The sequence below is a fragment of the Lepidochelys kempii genome, chromosome 8 (genome assembly GCF_965140265.1).
Source record: "Lepidochelys kempii isolate rLepKem1 chromosome 8, rLepKem1.hap2, whole genome shotgun sequence".
Classification (NCBI taxonomy): Eukaryota; Metazoa; Chordata; order Testudines; family Cheloniidae; genus Lepidochelys; species Lepidochelys kempii.
Genome location: NC_133263.1, coordinates 58848412 through 58868990, shown reverse-complemented (window position 1 = coordinate 58868990; position 20579 = coordinate 58848412).

The following is a 20579-nucleotide window of genomic DNA, read 5'->3' as shown; positions in this document are numbered from 1 at the left end:
ATACTAAACTGGACATTGCTGGATTGTTAAAGGCACGACCTGATGCCCCAACCTAGGATGATGTGAGAAAAACAGTAGAACAGAACCAAGCAAAGTATAAGGCTTTCAGAGATAAGCAGTGCGGTGTTAAGGAACCAAAGTTTGAGTGTGGTTCCTTCGTTAGAACACGAAAACCTGGAATTTTACTCAAAGGGGACCATAAATTCACAGCTCCTCTTAAAATCATAGAGAAGAAGGGACCTTACACCTATTGACTTTCTGATGGGCAGGTATGGAATGCTTCTTATCTTGCACCAAGAGGAGATTATGCCAACACCCAGTCTGCATTGGATGACTTCAATGTAGTATCAACACAACAAGACATTGCACGGGAACTGGGGCTTGAGAGACATCCTGTCAGACCCAGATGACCACCTGTCTGGACTAGAAACTATTTTATGTAGTATCTACAGTGTTTTCAGTGTAATATTTCTGCCAACAGTATCGTGTCTTGTTTCATATTTGTTCCTGTGTTTAGAAAAACAATGTTTATTTTAATTGGGAGAGTTTCTTAGAGAGAAGGGAGCGTGGTGTTTAGATGCTCCTTGTAATTATTAGAACTGGGAGCACTGGCTGTTGGGAATCTGAAAGGACAGGAAACAGGAACGGGGGGCGGGAGTTGAGGAGGCAGAGTGAGAGCTACCAAGAGTGCAGCAGCAGCTTGGTAAAGAGGTTTCCACTTTAAAAATAAAGTTCTGTTGAAGTTTATTAGTACCTTGCCTGGTTGCTACAACACATGTGTTTACAATTATCAGCTTTGAACATAATCATAGCCTTGTTGCATAAAGTACAGAACAGCACATTGCCATCAATGTGAAATTTGTCCTTACCAAACTCAGTCACACGGTTTTAGAGCTGATCTTTAAAGTTTTAGGCATCTTTTCATAACTGTAATTACTCACATCTGGAGGCTCAAGTGAAATCTGAAATGCATTAAAACATGAACCCCTATATGTCATTGTGTAACCTCTTTACACTGGAAACAGTTTATTGGAGTATGTAAAGTTAAAGAGCATTGAAAAATCTACCAGAAGACGGAGGTTGCATGCACTGATTAAGTGACACTGGTACTTTCAGTAAAATGTAGTTAATAGTTAATATGTTTTTATTTTAGACAAAATGTAAAAATGCAAATTCTATGTTTTTTTCCATGGCAAACAGATTTCTAGGATCCCTGGAAATTATAAACACACGCTCATTCTTTTAAAAATCTCTTGTGTTTGACTGAAAAATGCATAAGTCTATTGAAAAATGTTTCTAACTTCAATACCAACTTTATTTTTGTAAACGAAAATGCCTTAAAAAGCAATTTAAAAAATCTTCCAGCTGAGTTAAGTTTAGCACATTGGTCATGAAATGACCTTTAAGAAAGCTAATACTTTTTTTTAATTTGGGTGGGGGGAGGAAGGGAGGTATATGGGATCTTCAAAAGTTTCAGCTCATGCATCACTAAGTACCAAACACTATGGACAAATGCCTGTATTTAGGAGGTGTAGTCCTTTTCAAACTCTAATGTTATGCTTTTGGTGTACAGAACTGGTCCTAGATTATAAATCAATCTGAGAAACTCCAACACTTGCCATTTCAGAGGCCCTCCTTGTGTTGTAAGCAGCGTGGCCCTGTTTAGGAGAGACACAGGGGAAGCAACCTCAGCATGGTGCTATGTCCACTTTGGAGGAGTGCACTCCCCATTAAGGTAAAGGAGACATAGAGCAATTACTAAATCAGTCACTGTTATTTGTTCTAAAATGCCCCTGTTATAGGATGCCAGACTTCAGGATACACCCTTGTGGCCCCACAAGGCATTGTACTCAGCACCCGCTCAGGTTCTTTCAATCAATTATTGAGATTGAGGTTGGTTGAAAACATGTATCTCCTTTGGGGGAGGTGATTTCTGAAGTCTTTCCATAAAGTGTAATTTACTTCATTAGTCACCCCACTCTGGGTTCATATAGGAGTCCTCGTCAGCTCTCACTCCTGTTGAGGAGACTCACTCAGCCCCTTTCCTTGAGCTGGGGTTGTACTTTACATGGTTACTTTCTCAAAACAGGAGTCCCCAGCTGTCCTCCTTGGAGCTGGGTTGTCATTTAGCCAGCTGTAGGGCCTTAGCAAGGTTCTCCCTCAGCTGGCCTTTTCCCCCACCATTTTCCACAAGCTCAGTGTTCTGCAGGCCAAAATTTCTCCTACTGGGGTTTGTCATGTTATGACAGAGGAGGCAGCATTCATACTAGTCCCCTTCCCAGGGCCAGGAGCCTTGCCCTGCCCTCCCTGTAAAGCTCCAGACTCTGGGCCCTTAAAGGCATAGTGACAGGATATCCTCCCAAGCAGCACTTATTCCTGGGCTGCTTCATTTCTCTCAGTATCTCCTAGATCCTTCCATGTACATGTATCTCAGACCTTTCAAAATCTTAAAGGGTCATGCCATGTGACAGGGTTGGGCTCACCCGTAGGCACCAGTATTGTCAAGGTGAATAAGGAATAGCCATATGGTCAGTTCAAGAAGATTAGCCAGGCATGCTGGAACGACAGCAGATCCCCACAACTCATTTCAGGGAACTCTCCGCCCCACCTTCTGTGCTTTTGTTTATTTCTCTGTTTCAGGCTAGATTATCAGTTTACAATATGCTGAGTGTCCTTCCTGAACTCCTCAGTGTACCTGAGAGGAAAATACCATGACAGGCTTATAGCAAAGGCAGTATATGCTTCCACCATGATGGTATAGCTGCATTGCTGAGCATGTTGTATGTGGGGAGTGGAGCTAAGACTTTTCTCATTCTCTGCCCCCTTCTGCTCAACAGTGCAGAGGCTGCGTCCTCTCCCATGTTGCAGGTAGCTGGCAGAAGAGCACAAAGGGGGTAACTGAGCATGCTCTTACATCTTTATACTGGCACATAGCCCAGACTATCATTCAGTCCTTACTTAGTACTTCATATCACAGATACATTACTTGACATATCCTGCGCTGCAGGGAAAATATATCTTCTGTTCTTTCCTATGGCTCTGACTGCAGCCCTCTGTCTCTCTGGTTACAACCCTGATCTTCCTTGTTTTGATACACATCATCTGGCTATGGTTCCTGTTGGAATCATTATTAAAGCAGCACCTTCTTTGGATGGACACAAATGCTTAGTTCATTTTGGCAGAATTGGGAAACCCCCTCAATTATATTTTTAACACTGTTTTGCAATGTTCATGTTTAAATTGCATAGTCTGATAAAGTGGAATTTTCTGAATCTCAATTTACATCCTCTTGGCCCATGGTTCACATCTTAAATTGTTGTGAAGTGTATTTGATGGAACATCAAATTCATGTACCACAGTTTGGGAACCCGTGGTCTAGGCCACCAAATAAACTGAAAAGTAAAATTTTGAATAAAAACTAATTTTTAAGACTTTCATATCTGCCACAATCATACATATACTCTCATACCATCCAATAATATTTCACTCTCTCTCCTTTTTTTCAGAGAGATCTTTGTTTTGCAATGGTGAAATAAAAAGAAACCCATGAAAGAATGGCCTGATTTATGAAAATAAAAATCAGCCAGAAATAAATCTCAAGAAAACAAGGGGCACTCTGTTGTCAGCCCTGTCAAATTCACTGCTGCAGGAGGCCACCAAGACTAATAGTGAAACAGGTTTTTTGTTTGTTTTTTGTTTTTCTCTTTCTTTAAAGGACTAGACAGACTTGTGTACAGTCATAACGTTCAATTACATAAGCACTGTCAGATTTATAAGGTGTAAGTCGATCACCTGAAAAAGTTAGAAAAGAATTCCCTTCCTCTCTCCTCTCCATTATATTATAATAATGTAACCTGTAGTCCACTAGGTGCTGCCAACTGTTGTCTGAGCATCCTAGTTTCTTTAGCAGCAGTGGGTTTTCATGGCATTGTTTGTACTCTAGTAACAAAAGTTTGATGTACTGTTTGTAAGTGGTGTTTTTTGTGCATTCACTAAGGCCCTCTTGGAGACTATGGAAGGCACAGTGAGTGTCACACTACCTCTAATGACAGTTTCAACATGGATAAGAACTTACACAATGATCTAAGGAATCAAGGAAACAGTCAGGATCCTAGTGCAAGTTTGGGGCAATGTTACTAAGGAGAAATGAACAATAGAAAAAAGAGGGAGGTAATAAAGAAACAAAAATACTAATCAAATTATTAAGCAAACAGAGTTTTTCCACATCTGCCACAACCTCAGACAGGCCCCAAGCCCTCAGAGTGTGGCATTAGAAGACTTGCCAGCAGTTGTATGCACAAAAAAGAATTCCAAGAGCTACACCGTTATTCATGCTAAGTGTATGGTCAATTGCCTGGTGAGAGTCTTACAAAAAAACAAAACAACCCACCCTACAGTACAAACCAATGCAAGAGATTCACATGTTACAGACAAACTATTCACACCAATGGAGATACTCTGCTGCAAATTCTTAGTTTGAGTTCAAGATTGTAACAAGCAAAGCCCCAGAACTGAAGTTCTCACTCCTCAGGTGGTTTTTGAACTTAACTTGATAAAAATATCACTGCTGAAAGACTAACTAGGTACTAGTAACCACCTTCCTCTTCAACTCTCCACAGGAATTGATTAAAAAATTCTTCACTCCTGAAACTTGTGGCAATGCATCCTTCTTCTTACACTCTTTCCTATGAAAAGATCCTGGGACAGAGGGCTACAGCTGATCCCATACATTGTCAATGACAGAGGCAGTATATTTGAATGGATCGGGCGTTGCTAGACTAAAAGTGAGCACAGTCATTCAAGTCTATAGTTGACCATTGCCAGTGGCTGAGTGCCTGACTAAATGGATCAGCAGCCTGATTGGATATAACCAACAGGTTTCTATATATTTCTTCTAGGAATAGTACACCAACACTGGTATAATCATATGAAGGCATTCCACTTCAGGCAATCATCTCTCCAGATTTTCACAAGTTAAGGAAGGTCAATCATAGTCGGTACCCGGATGTGAGCCCTCTCATCATGAACCCACAAGTACGTTTTGATAACTCAGAGTGAGTAACTCTACCTTGTGAGTCAATTCTGAACAGAGTTCTCAGCAAAATGTAAGAAGCTATGTGTTGCATAAGCTCATCTTTCAGATGAAATGTAAACTAAAGTACTGAAGATGGCTAGTAATTAAAGATCCCTTTGCAAGAATTAGCTTATTAACCTTGGTGTACTGGGTAAATCCAATCTGGATACTTACAATTTTGCATTCTTATATTGCCCTTACAGTTTAATACACGATTTGTCATTTCCTGTCCTAAACAACGGTTTTGTATTGCTGTGATTTTTTTAAATGGTTAGTGTGTTCCACTTCTGAGGTGCAAAAAATCAATTCAGATTTATTTTGTAAATTATGAAAGATACTATATAAATGCAAGATGCTAACGTGACATCAAGTTTGTGTTTATACATACCATAAACAATTTTGATTTTTCTCCTCAATCTTTACACTGCAAGTTCAAAAGAGAAATAATAATAATGCAATGGAATCAACTAACTATTTGACAAAAGTATCCACATTTTAAGAGCCAAATATTCACAACTAGTGCAGTTCTGAAATCATCACTGTATTATCTTTACAGTTGCTAAGAACAATAAAATCCAGCAAAGCCATTTAGTCTCAAGTTACTATTTCACTAGCCATGTAGCATTGATTCGGTTTTTTTCTTCATTTCTTCCATTTTCATATTTGCTTATACTTTTTTTCTTAGTATAGATACAGGAAAATTTGTCTTAATTTAACAAATAAAGTGGTTATTTTAGAAAGCACACAGGAAACAACAACAACAAATATTATGATGTATGAAGCTTCTATTTTTATGGCAGTTTCATTTGTGGAAAGGGTTAAGGTTATATGAATGTCGTCTCTTTATTAAGTGCTACACTTTGGGTTTATTACTAATTCCCCTCTGCATCAAATTGAAGAGTGCATATGGTTATAACATTGATTTCTTAATTTCATGAAAATTACCCTACCAACATCTGGTCTCTTGAACAAATGAATATGTCAATGGGTGATTACAGATTAATGATACAGTATTTTTCAATAATGTGGCAATTTCCACTGAAATTTGGTTCTTTCCAGTTTTAGGATGTTTAGTTAAAAAGGAATGTTGAAGTTATTCTTTCAAACAAATATACTCTTTTTCTTTATACAGAGGGTTACTTGTTATTAAACGTCCTAAGAATACTGAAAACTCTCCTTGTAAAAAGTATTTGTATTCTAGGTTACAGAACATCTCAACTACTTTCTATGTGCTGATCTCTCAAGCCCAGCATGAAGTGACTGCTAATCAAATGTGCCTCCAGGCAGCAGGCACGAAAGCATGCAAAGTTGGGATTATTCCAGGTGTATTTATTTTAACTCAAGTTTGACTTGTACTAAATTTAACTGGCTTCAAGAGTTTTACTTAACTAAAGCCCAAAACATTCAAGAACCATCCATATTGCGTTATGCTTATTAATTATTATTACTATTCATTTAAAACATATATGTGACTTAAACACCCACCCACACCCACACACACACTAATTCAGTAAACCAATCTCTTTCCTTCTAATCTGTATATTAGTGCCACACAGTTCAAGTAGTTTATCCACACACACACACACACTGTGTGTCAATGTCAGCGGCAGCTAGCACTGCTGCTACACAGTGCTATCACAGGTTCTGTGCGGCTGATAGAACTATCACAGATTAATATTTTTTAAATCCAGAAGGAGTCACAAAAGCCATCTGGAGCTTAAAGATGAAGACAGGCACCTAACCTGCTTAAGTGCTTTTGTAATCCCAGTAGACACCAACCTGCATCTTTAGGCTTGCAAATAACTTTGAAAATCTGTTCTGACATTCTGCATATTATAGGCCATAGAACCTCACCAAACAATCCCTGCATCAACTTATTTGAGCTGTAGCATATCTTTAAGAAAGATATCCAGTCTTGATTTAAAGACTTCAAATGATAGAAAATAACCACATTGCTAGATAAATTGTTCCAATGGTTTAATACTATGACTGTTAAAATCGTGTGCCTTATTTCTAGTCTGACTGTGTCTAGCTCCAGGTTCCATTCCAAGCTCCTTATGCCTTTTCCTGTTAGATTAAACAACCATCCACAATCAGAAATCTCTTCCTTATGTAGGTATTTGTAGACTGATCAAGTCACCTCTTTACCTTCTCTTTAGTAAACTAAACAGACTGAACTTCTTAAATCCCTCACTGTAAGACATATTCTTCAGAACCCGAATCATTCTTCTAACTTCTTAATATTGTTTTTGAAGTGCTGACACCAGAACTGAACACAGGTTTTTAGTAATGGTATCACCAGTGCTCTACTGGGAAGTAACACCATCTCTTTACTGCTACTTGATATTCTCCAGTTGATACCTCCAGGATCACATTAGCCCTGTAGTGACAACATTGCACTGGGAGCTCAACAGGTTTTTCAGTATGACCTATATGTACTTTTCATAATCACTGACTTCCAGAATATAGCCCCTCATTTTGTAAGTGTGACCTACATGTATGATCTTGCATACGGTTGTATTGAAATGGAGGTTTGAATGAACCCACCTTATCAAGTGATCCAGATCTCTTGGTATAACTGACCTGTCCTTATATTTTCCTATTATTATTTACCAGTCCCCATTTTTTGTGACATGTGTACATTTCACCAGCCATGATTTTATATTTTCTTCTAGATCATTGAATTACATTGTGCATCATCATTGCATTGATCCTCAGGGAATGGTCGTTGATAGCCACAGCTGTAAATAACTTCCAGGAGTGGCTGTGCAATTAGCTGTGTTAAACCTTTGAGCAATCCCAGTGTGAATTAGATATTTCCACAAATTTAAGAAGATTTAATCTCAGACTGAGTGCTCATGAAGTTAAAAGTTACAATGCTACGCCCTCTTCCCAACCAACTTGCTTCCTGAGTTCTTACTAAATGGTACAACTACACCAGAGGCATTGGGCATGGAAGCCACGCAGCACATTATCCATGCCTGTCACTTTGAGGTTGGAATACTGCACTATGGGGCTAGATCTGAAGTTCCCTTGGAAATGTCTTCTAATACAAAATGCAGTTGTCTGCTTATAAAATGTCACTTCATTTAGAGAGTATGTGTTACACCTATACCACCTGCTGTAATTTTTAACTGGTTTTGTGGTGAATGGGTTTAGATGCAGAAAGCTTTCAGTAGTTTTGGTTCTGGGTACATGAGGAACCACATTACTCTCTATTGTATGTATTCTGATGGCATTTTAAATCAGCTGAGACTTTCAAGAAATTAACCCCACAATTTTAAACGTATTTTTTACGTTGGCATCCTTGGTAGTAGAAGCTACTGTTTCATTGGTCCAACACATCTCAGCTTTGTTAGAGACTTTCACAACAGTGTAAGTCCTGTATATTTTCCCAGTCTCTCCCTGATGGGGTAGACTGGAGGGACTCTAGGTAGACTGAGGGGAGGAGAGACTTTTTTGTGGTGCGTGAGGAGATTTCTATGCATTTTTATAATGATGTATGTCATTGTAACATGGTTCCTGCTCTCCATTAGTGCGCTGCTTCATGTCTAGATCTGGGAAACTGGCTCTTTCGCCACTGGGCACCCTCTTTTGCTCACTGCTCACCTTGCTATAGTTTCTCTTCTGGTAATGTGGCCCTTTGGCCAGATCCCCATTTAGTCCACCCATTCTGGGGTTACAAAGTCCAGTAGGATCACTGTATAAATGCCTCCTCTGCACTATTTTCAGGCCCAGATCAGGACTCTGTGTTACCCACTTCACCAGGTTCTGGTGTAGGGATCCAAAAACAAGCAGTGTAGGTCTGTTCAATCTCTGTCCCTGTTGCTGTTGCCCTGGGCTCTGTCCTACCCAGCCCCCCCCCTCCTCCCCCACTAGGTTTAACTCTTAATTAACCATGACCCTCCCTCTCACAGGTGGTGCCAGGTAACCTAATTGGCCTTTCAGGTCTTTGATAAGCTTATCAGAGCTAGGGTGGAAAGCATACACCATCACAGTCACCTATATTTTAGAAGGTTATATATCCAGGAGCATGTTCCCATACCTTAGGTATGGCTAATAAAGCACCCTAATCAACAGTATTGCACACCTGTCATCACCTTTCTTTTTCAAATTCTCCTTTGTCATTAGGTCCAAAATTAAAGTTTGTTTCAGACAAAGATTATGACCGTGCAGCTTGCAATGAAATTTCAGATATCTCTTTCAAATACAAAGAGCGGTGTCTCAAAGTTCAATCAAATTGTCTGACTGAAGGAATATTCCAAAATTTCAAGAGCTTTGCAAGATACTTTAGACATTTCCCCATGTTCTCATTTTCAAAAGGTGCTTTACAAAATTTATTTTTGAAATGGACCTTTTTCTGCCCCGCTCTCCAGTTCAGTGCCACAAACACTTTCAACAGAATGTGTCTCACAGTCAGAGACATAGATGCCAGCAGTCCTGAAAAAAGCTCAGACTTCAAATCAAAGAGACTTTGTGTGTGGGGAGGGGACCAAAAAAACTCCACCCAGCAGCTAATAAGTTTCATAATAAAATATTTTACTCAAACCTGGAAACTTGTATCAGAAATAGTCAATGTAGTATAATTCAGCTTGATATTTTCTCCACATTTCTCCTGCCCTGTGTGTCCAACCCCTTCTCTTACTTTTTGTCTTTGTATAGTGTTTATTAATGATTAGATTCTTCCAACCTTACTCTCCTTGAGCAGTACCATTGTGATTTTAGTGGAACATCTCACAGAGTAAGGTAAGATGTAACAGGAATAAGGGTAATAGAATCTGCCTTGAATATAGTAATTTTTTAAAAGACAACAAATGCAATTCCATGTCACTAGAAATCCCCATAGTTATAAATACTACTTTCATAATTCATTTTTATTGCCACTGTGGTACAATCTACTCCCACTCTTATGCTTGACTGTCCACAAAAAAAGTATCAAGCTAATTTTATATGAAACAAAACAATTTGTATAGCCTGCTTCCTGCGGAGAACAATATTCTCAGTACAGTTGTTTTCCCATTTCAGTGTTTACTGATCTCTCCCCATCTCTTTCTCCGTTATCCTACCTGCCATGTTCTCTTCTCACCATCCACTGTGTTGACCATCTAATCTGGACAATAAGATCCTTGGACAAGGGCAATTGTCTTCTTGTGTATCTGTAATATTCCAAGAACCCCAATAATGCTATAAAAACACTAATTGCTGCAATGCTGGTACTCAGATCGTCATTAATTGCTGCCTGGATTTTCCTATTATCCAAAGCAATTCTGTCTATTGATCAAATTATTTAAAAAGTCAGACCACCTCCACTTTAAATGAAAACAGATGGGAGGAAATTATGAAGCCTCTATCAAACACAATAAGGTGAGATCATCTGGCCAGTATTACTCATGTTGTGAGGTGCATTGGGAATCTGCCTCTGTAACATTGTTCTCCCTTGCTCTAGACTTTTCACAGCATCTCTGCAGGGGGGGGGTGGGGGAGTATGTTTTCTGGAAGAGTAGGGGGAGTTTATAGGGTTACACTAACTCTTCCATAGCCCCACGGCACATGGATAATCTTTGGGGTAGCAGCAGATGGGGGAAGACAGGACAATGTGGTTCCAATGGAGCTAGAATGGTGGTCAAGGTCTCCTCAAGCTGGACCAGAGGTAAATGATCTCCATGTGGAAATACCCTTGTCTTCTGCAGAAACTGGTGGATCCATGGGTCCCAGGGGTGGGATTGCAGTCGTACAGGGACAAACCGTCACGTACTCAGATATAGTTCCTACCTATGGCTATTTCCATTGGAGGGTCACTAATTCAGAGCCATCTGGATCATTTGATGAATGGGGAGCAAGCAAACAATGTGCAATTTAATACAGCTAAATGTACATGTATACATCTAGGAACACAGAATGTAGGTCCTACTTCAGGCGCAACTGTGCATTACTACTCTGTTTTTGCTTTTAAAATCAAAGACTATTCCATTCAGTAGGCAACAAAAATTGCTTCCTTGAAGCTTCTGAATATTTCTCTATGCTACTACTTAACATGATCTTCTCTGATTAGTGCAGCTAATGTAAATGTGACATTTGGATCACTTCTGACTTCACATTTGTAATGCTCTGCTTCTGTTGATTGAGAAGGCTGGATGATCATGTGACTCTCTGCGATTATTTGCATCTTCCCCATTTTTCTGGTGTTAAAGGAGGTTTCTTTTGCAGACCAGATAAGAATTTTGGTTAATCCACAATAGGGAAAAGAAGGCCGTGCTAGTAATTGGAATTGTTAAAATCCATTTCAGTGCACAGGTGGTGTGCATTCATTAAATAATTCCCACTTGGTCTGAAAAATAACCATGGACATTTTGTATAAATACACAGCTTTGTTCAAAGCTTTATTTTCCATAACTGCATTCTCCTAGTCTCTATCAGCTAGCAGAAAGATCATTATTAAAATGTCTTGAGTGGCTGCACAAATATCTCTTCACACCAGCAGTTTAAAACAAGGTTTTTTTAGATAGATGGAGAGAGAGAGAGAGAGAGAGAGAGAGAGAGAGAGAGAGAGAGCGAGCAAAAGAAAGAGAGAGAGAGAGATGATTAATTCTACATACTAAACTTCAAGCAGACATGGCAATTAGCATCAGGTTTCTTAAGCCTGACATACTAGACACATAGGGTTTTCTTGGGGAAAGGGTAAGCAGAGGGGAAAAAAAGATAAGAGATATTGAGAACAACTTTTCAGCAATCGTTGGCACACATTGTCAGATCAGTGTGCAATATAAGAGGGGGAGTCAGCTCTTCAGAAGCTACCAGATTGATTGCGCTCTCATTGTTACTGAGTGATGGGAATTACTAATAAGGCAGAAGGCAGGCAGACAACCCCTAACTGGAAGGTGAGTAGTTAGGGACCTCACTTGCAGCCCCTAGTTAGACTATGGTGGAAATAGGGATTTCTGTGTAGATTATAGTGTATTATTTAACATTTGCAGACATTTTTTCTGCGGAAAAGGACCTAGGGGTGACAGTGGACGAGAAGCTGGATATGAGTCAGCAGTGTGCCCTTGTTGCCAAGAAGGCCAATGGCATTTTGGGATGTATAAGTAGGGGCATAGTGAGCAGATCGAGGGACGTGATCGTTCCCCTCTATTCGACATTGGTGAGGCCTCATCTGGAGTACTGTGTTCAGTTTTGGGCCCCACACTACAAGAAGGATGTGGATAAATTGGAGAGAGTCCAGCGAAGGGCAACAAAAATGATTAGGGGTCTAGAACACATGACTTATGAGGAGAGGCTGAGGGAGCTGGGATTGTTTAGTCTGCAGAAGAGAAGAATGAGGGGGGATTTGATAGCTGCTTTCAACTACCTGAAAGGGGGTTCCAAAGAGGATGGCTCTAGACTGTTCTCAATGGTAGCAGATGACAGAACGAGGAGTAATGGTCTCAAGTTGCAGTGGGGGAGGTTTAGATTGGATATTAGGAAAAACTTTTTCACTATGAGGGTGGTGAAACACTGGAATGCGTTACCTAGGGAGTGGTAGAATCTCCTTCCTTAGAGGTTTTTAAGGTCAGGCTTGACAAAGCCCTGGCTGGGATGATTTAACTGGGAATTGGTCCTGCTTCGAGCAGGGGGTTGGACTAGATGACCTTCTGGAGTCCCTTCCAACCCTGATATTCTATTCTATTCTATTCTATTCTATTCTATTCTATTCTACAGGGAATTATTACAGAATAACAAGGAACTGTGTTATGAAAGAGGATGAAAGACTCATGGTTATTCAGTTAAATGTAGCTCAGCTTCATTTACCCCCATGTTATTTCTTATAGATCCACAGATTCCAAAGACAGACAAGACAATTGTGATCATCTGGTCTGACCTGTAGAACACAGGCCACAGAACTTCCCCAAATTAATTACTAGAACATAGCTTTTAGAATAACATCCAATCTTGATTTAAAAATGTGTCGGTGATGGTGAATCTACCACTCCCCTTCATAAATTGTTTCAGTGGTTAATTACTCCCACAGTTAAAAAAAAAAAGTATGCCTTGTTTCCAGTTTGAATTTGTCTAGCTTCAACTTCCAGTCATTAGATCATGTTATATCTTTCTCTGCTAGCCTGAAAAGCCCAATATTAAATATTTGTTCCCTATATACATACTTATAGACTGTAATCAAATCATACCTTCTGCTCTACTCTACACTTATTAAGCCTCAACTGGAGTATTGTGTCCAGTTCTGGGCACTACATTTCAGGAAAGGTGTGGACAAATCGGAGAAAGCCCAGAGAAGAGCAGCAAAAAATGATTAAAGGTCTAGAAAACATGACCTATGAGGGAAGATTGAAAAAATTGGGTTTGTTTAGTCTGGAGAAGAGAAGACCGAGGGGGGACATGATAACAGTTTTCAAGTACATAAAATGTTGGTTCAAGGAGGAGGGAGAAAAATTTTCTCCTTACCCTCCAAGGATAGGACAAGAAGCAATGGGCTTAAATTGCAGCAATGGCAGTTTAAGTTGGACATTAGGACAAAACTTCCTGATTGTCAGGGCAATTAAGCACTGGAATAAATTGCCTAGGGAGGTTGTGGAATCTCAAAAATCTCCAATGACTAAGAGCATGTTAGAGAAACACCTGTCAGGGATGGTCTAGATAATATTTAGTCCTGCCTTGAGTGCAGGGGACTGGACTGGATGAGCTCTTGAGGACCCTTCCAGTCCTATGATTCTATGATTAATCTTTCTTTGTTAAGCTAAGTTGATTGAGCTCTTTGAGTCTATCACTATAAGATATTTATATTTCTTTAATCATTATTGTGGCTCTTCTCTGAACCCTTTCCAAAGTATCAACATCCCTCCTGAATTGTGGGCACCAGAACTGGACACAGTATTCCTCCAGTAGTAGCACCACTGCCATATAAGGAGGTAAAATAACCTCTCTACTCCCACTTGAGATTTCCCTATTTACGCATCCCAGTATAATATCAATTCCTTTGGCCACAGCATCACTCGGGGACTCTCGTTCAACTAATTATCCAACACAATCCTCAAATCTCTTTGAAAGTAATAAGAATGGCCATGCTTGGCCAGATCAATGGTCCATCTAGCTCAGTAACCTCTCTTCCAACAGTGGTCAATGCCAGGTGCTTCAGAGAGAATGAACGGAACAGGCAACCATTGGGGGATCCAGCTTCCAGCATCTGGAAATCAGAGGCTAGAGACACCCAGAGCACTGGGTTGCATCCCTGACCATCTTAGCTAATTGCTGTTGATGGATCTAACCTCCCAGAAACTTATCTTTTTTTTAACACAGTTATACTTTTGGCCTTCACAACATCCCCTAGAACAACAACCCCACATTGGCTGCACATTATGTGAAAAAGTACTTTCTTTTGTTTGGTTTAAACCTGCTGTCTATTAATTTCATTGGGTGATCCCTGGTCCTTGAGTTATGTGAATGAGTAAATAACACCAGATGTTTTCAGAGAACTATCCACAATGACTCCAAGATCTCTTTCTTGAATGATAACATCTGATTTAGATGCCATCATTTTGATACAGTTGGGATCATGTTTTCCTATGTGCATTACTTTGCATGTATCAACATTGAATTTCACCTGTCATTTTGTTGCCCAGTCACCAGCTTTGTAACTCTTCACACTTGGCTTTGGATTTAACTATCTTGAATAATTTTGTATTGTCTTCAAATTTTGCCACCTCACTGTTTACCCATTTTTCCAGACAATTTATGAATATCTTGAACAGCATGAACAGCACTGGTCCCAGTACAGACCCCTGGGGAACCCCACTATTTACATCTCTCTGTTCTGAAAACTGGCCATTTATTCCTATCCTTTGCTTCCCATCTTTTAATCAGTTACTGATCCAAGAGAGAGGTCCTTCCCACTTATCCCATGACTGCTTACTTTATTTAAGAGCCTTTGATGAGGGACCTTGTCAAAGACTTTCTGAAAGTTCAAGTACACTCTGTTCACCAGATCACCTTCGTCCTCATGTTTGTTGACCCCCCCACCCCAGATAGTTCTAATAGACTTATGAGGCATGATTTCCCTTTTAAAAAGCCATGTTGACTCTTTCCCAAAAAATCTTGTTTATTTCTGCGTCTAATAATATATTCTTATTCTAGTTTCAACCAATTTGCCTGGTACAGAAAATAGGTTACCGGCCTGTAAGTGCCCCGATCTCCACTCGAACTTCTTTTTTTAAAAATGGTGTCATTCTAGCTATCCTCCAGCCTTCTGGCACAGAAGCCGATTTAAATGATAGGTCACCACACTTAGTAATTCTGCCATTTCATATTTGAGTACCTTCAGAACTCTTGGGTGAATACCTGGTGACTTACTGTTTAATTTATCAATTTGTTCCAAAACCTCTTCTATTGACAATTCTATTTGGGATGGTTTCTCTGATCTGTCACCTGAAAAGAATGGCTCAGGTATAGAAATCTCCCTCACATCCTCTGCAGTCAATATTGATGCAACAAATTCATTTAGCTATTCCTCAATGGCCTTATCTTCTCTGAGTGCACTTTTAGCACCCCAATCATCCAGTGGCCCCACTGATTATTTGACAGGCTTCCTGCTTCTGATGCACTCCCCCCCCCTTTTTTTTTCTGTTAGTTTTTGAGTCTTTGGCTCTTCTAATTCTTTTTTTGGCTTGCCTAATTACACTTTTACACTTGACTTGCCAGAGTTTATGTTTCTTTCTATTTTCCTGTGTAGGATTTAATTTCCACTGCTTCATAGTATAGAGTCCCCCAGACTGTAAGTGTGGCCTGTTTTTTGTTCGTAAGTATATACAATTTAAATTTATCCTATTAAAAACACATCATTATTTGCTTGCATCCAGTTTACCAAGCAATCCAGATCACTCTGAATCAGTGGTCTATCCTCTTCATTATTTAACACTCCCCCCAAAGTTTGCAAATGACACAAAAATTATCAGTGATTATTTTATGTTTTCTCCAACATCCCTGATAAAAATCTTAAATAATGTAGGGCCCAAAACCAGTCCCCGTGGGACTACATTGGAAACACATCTGCTTGATAGCAATTCCTCATTCATAGTTACATTTGGAGACCTATCCGTTAGCTGGATTTTAATCCATGTAATGTGGGACATGTTAATTATATATTGTTCTATGTTTTTTTTTAAATGAAAATGCCACGTGGTACCAAGTCCAGCACCTTACAGAAGTCTAAGTATATTACGTCAACACTATTACCTTTATCGACCAACCTTGTAATCCCCTCAAAAAAACAACAACAACAAAAAAGATTTCAAGTTAGTTTGACAGGATCTATTTTCCATAAACCCATGTTGATTTGCATTAATTACTCCTTTAATTATTTATTCATATTGATTTCTATGTAAGTCCCTACTATATTTGAACAGAATCATATCCTGAAAAGTACTCTTTCAATCATCCTGTTTCCTGTCTGGGTGTGGGGAAAATGAAGAGAAGTGTTTCTCAAAAACAAACCTTGAAATGAGCTATGTCTCACCACAGGAGTACCAGCTATCCCTATGTTAGTTACAAACAAGTGAGTCTCAGTCTTGCAAAACACAAACTGGTCAGGCTTAGATCAGGATTGTTGTGGTTTTTTTTTAAAAATATATACACACTGTTCCACATTTGGGGGAACCTCAGCTAAGAATGTGTTATCTTTGATAACCAAGAGCTTTGTCCTGGGTCACCATCAACTGCATTATCCCAGAGGAACAGAGCTGTCTCAGGCCTAGATATAAAACCCATTGTAGTCAGAGTGTTTCCATTGGCTTCAATGGGCTTTGGACTGGGCCTTCATGGAGCTAGGAATGGAGAAGTGGTTATCTGAACTTGCCAGACAGCATCCAGCTGAAGTCCTTAAATATTAAAACCAGGGCCTTGAAATGGCACTAAAAGACAACTGGGAGCCAAGGAAAACTAAGGAGCCCTAGCAGCAGGTATTTTCAAGGTGTATCCTTCTAATGAGTTGGGCTGTTGCACTCAGACCATGTTCAAATTTCTGCATTGCTTCTACTTTCACTCCCAGATTCCCTGAATTACATCATTCCATTCTGGAGGCAATGAATGCATGCATTACTGTGCCCAGATCCTCATCTGAGTGGAAAGAGAATAGTTCCTGGCAAGTTGGTGATATAAGAACACATTTCCTGGCATAGTTGCCACCAGAGTAAGCTAATTATGAATACTCAGAAGTGTTCTAAGCTGATGGTGTAGGTGGCATTGGGATGGGTCAGCTGGGGAAGGAGTTATAGGAAGGAGATGTACTAAGGGCCCACATACCATTTGAACTAGCACAGTTCCACTCCAAAGTCAGCATTTGAGAAGTCTACAGAAGAGGTCCATGCCCCTTTGCACCTGGAAGCCCTGTCTCCTTGCATCTCCACACACAGGCTAAGGCAATGGTTCAAGCAGCTGCCACTATGTGTATGTCTACACTGCAGCTAGGAACATGTAGCCAGGGTAGCAGAGGCAGCATTTCAGATGAGTCACCTGAGTACAAACCTGTCTGAACTCCCTGGGTACATACTCAAGTGGCTAGCTTGAGCTAACACTGAGGCTACCAGAGCTACACTGCTATTTTTAGTGCGCCAGCTGTAGCAGAGCTAGTGTGTGTCTGTCTACCCACACTGGGAAGCATGGTCCCAAGGACTGTGTAGACATACCCTGTGGTGTTCCAATAGCCACAAAGCTTCACTGACATCAGTTTAGAACAGAATTCCAGTGGTCAAAGTGTGTTTAATTTGATGATAATTAAAATGGAAGTTTTTCAAGTAATGTCAAGCTGCAAGTTAATGAGCTATTTTTTTTTAATGGAAGAGCCAACATATTTAGGGAATCAAGAGAAAATATATAATATTTTCATTATCATTGTGTAATACTATGGTAATGGAGGTCTTCTTTCATGGGTTTTTTAAATGTACTAAAGTAAAACAGAAAAGTCTCTTTTCCTACATTTACAAATCGTAAGATGTGGGTGTAGTCTGCTAGCTTTACTCCATTTAACACAAGGCAGGGATCATGATTTTTAGTGAGTGCAACAGCAAACTGTGAAGTATCATCTCCAAGAAGGAAGGAATTAGTTGCTTCATGTCCCAAACTGTCATTAAGAAGCAATTTTGGTGCTGGCATGATTGATTTTTAAACCCAGAACTGAAAAAAAGGGAATATTAAAAACAGAGAGGGAAGAAATAGTTTTTATGAAATGTCCAGTTTTCAAATAATGTAGCTTGCTGTGACAGAGAAAATATCATAGAGGCAAATGCTATAAATTCAGAAAGGGTGATTATCCACAACTGCTGCACATGGAGAGTTTGTCTGCCATCTGATCTGTTACTAGTCACTAAATAAAGATAGAGCATTATAAGTTTCCTGCCTGCTTGGGACCGTCCCAAGAGTTTACCTTCCAAAAAGCTGAAACAAACAGAAACAAGTTAGGAAAGGGATATAATGTTTCACTAAATTGGACAAGTGCTGATTATTGACCAGATCCTAATAAGAAAAAAATAAATACAAAATATGGAATGTGAAATTATAGCAGATGACTCCAAACATTGACAGGCAACAAAGAATTTCCAGCTAAGACAAGCTTAGCATCATGTCTACTGACTTGCTCAGAGAAGGACTTCCTTTTAGTTCATTTGGTATTGCTGCTGGCTACTGTACACAAAGATCCCAGTTCAAGTCTCAGCTACTGGGGTGAACAGAATTCTCATACAAGTCCAGTAACCAGATGGCAGACTTTTCTAATTAGTTAAGAATGCTTTATTATCTAGCCACCCCCACTGCGAAAACTCATGCCTGAGTTACTAAAGTGGAAATGCCAATCCCTCTAAACTTAAATTGTGCAGCAGTCCACAAGTCTTTGTTACTGAATCAAGTCACAACATTTCTCTCCGTCTCTTTCTCCCACTAGCAATTGCCTCACAGGGGAAAAAGAAAGTCTAATACTATATGAACTACCACAAATAATATACATTGTGACATTACACAGATGGAAAACACGGTCCATAATGGGTGCCTCTATATCAGGGATCGGCAACCTTTGGCACACGGCCCATCAGGGAAATCCGCTGGCGGGCCAGGGTGGTTTGTTTACCTGCAGCATCAGCAGGTTCGGCCAATTGCAGCTCCCACTGGCCGTGGTTCACCATTCTAGGCCAATGGGGGCTGCAGGAAATGGCGGCCAGCATATCCCTCAACCCACACTGTTTCCCGCAGCCCCCGTTGGCCTGAAATGGTGAACCGCAGCCAGTGGGAGCTGCGATTGGCCGAACCTGTGGACGCTGCAGGTAAACAAACCATCCCGGCCCACCAGTGGATTTCCCTGATGGGCCGTGTGCCAAAGGTTGCCGATCCCTGATATAGAGGCACCCATTATGGACCGTGTTTTCCATCTGTGTAATGTCACAATGTATATTATTTGTGGTAGTTCATATAGTATTAGACTTTCCCCTGGGAAAACACACACACACACACACACACACAGGAGAGTGAGTTTATGTGTGTGTGTGTTCCCGGGGCGGGGAGGGTGAGAAAGCCTGGATCTGTGCTGGAAATGACCCACCTTGATTATCATGCACATTGTAGGGAGAGTGGTCACTTTGGATGAACTATTACCAGCAGGAGAGTGAGTTTGTGTGTGTGTGTGGGGGGGGGGGGGGGGCGGAGGGTGAGAAAACCTGTATTTGTGCTGGAAATGGCCCAACTTAATAATCACTTTAGATAAGCTATTACCAGCAGGAGAGTGAGTTTGTGTGTGTATGGGGGTGGAGGGGTGAGAAAACCTGGATTTGTGCTGGTATTGGCCCACCTTGATTATCATGCACATAGTAGGGAGAATGGTCTCTTTTGATAAGCTGTTACCAACAGGATAGTGAGTTTGTGTGTGTGGTTTTTGGAGGGGGGTGAGGGAGTGAGAGAACCTGGGTTTGTGCTGGAAATGACCCACCTTGATTATCATACACATTGTGAAGAGAGTGGTCACTTTGGATGGGCTATTACCAGCAGGAGAGTGAGTTTGTGGGGGCGGAGGGTGAGAAAACCTGGATTTGTGCTGGAAATGGCCCAACTTGATGATCACTTTAGATAAGCTATTACCAGCAGGACAGTGGGGTGGGAGGAGGTATTGTTTCATGGTCTCTGTGTGTATAGAATGTCTACTGCAGTTTCCACGGTATGCATCCGATGAAGTGAGCTGTAGCTCACGAAAGCTCATGCTCAAATAAATTGGTTAGTCTCTAAGGTGCCACAAGTACTCCTTTTCTTTTCTCAATAACTGTGAGCTCATTCATATGTCCAATGCCATGCCTACCCAGAATCCCAGGCCAGATCTCAGTATTGGACTGAATTCTTGCACTGAAGTCTCCAAGTAGTAGGATGGATTCCTTCCATGGAATCCTGTCAATCAGTTCTTCCAGCTGTTGGTAAATGTTATCTTTTCATCGCTAGCCTATAGAGTGGGAGCATAGACACTGACTAGGTTGATGAACCCCTTATG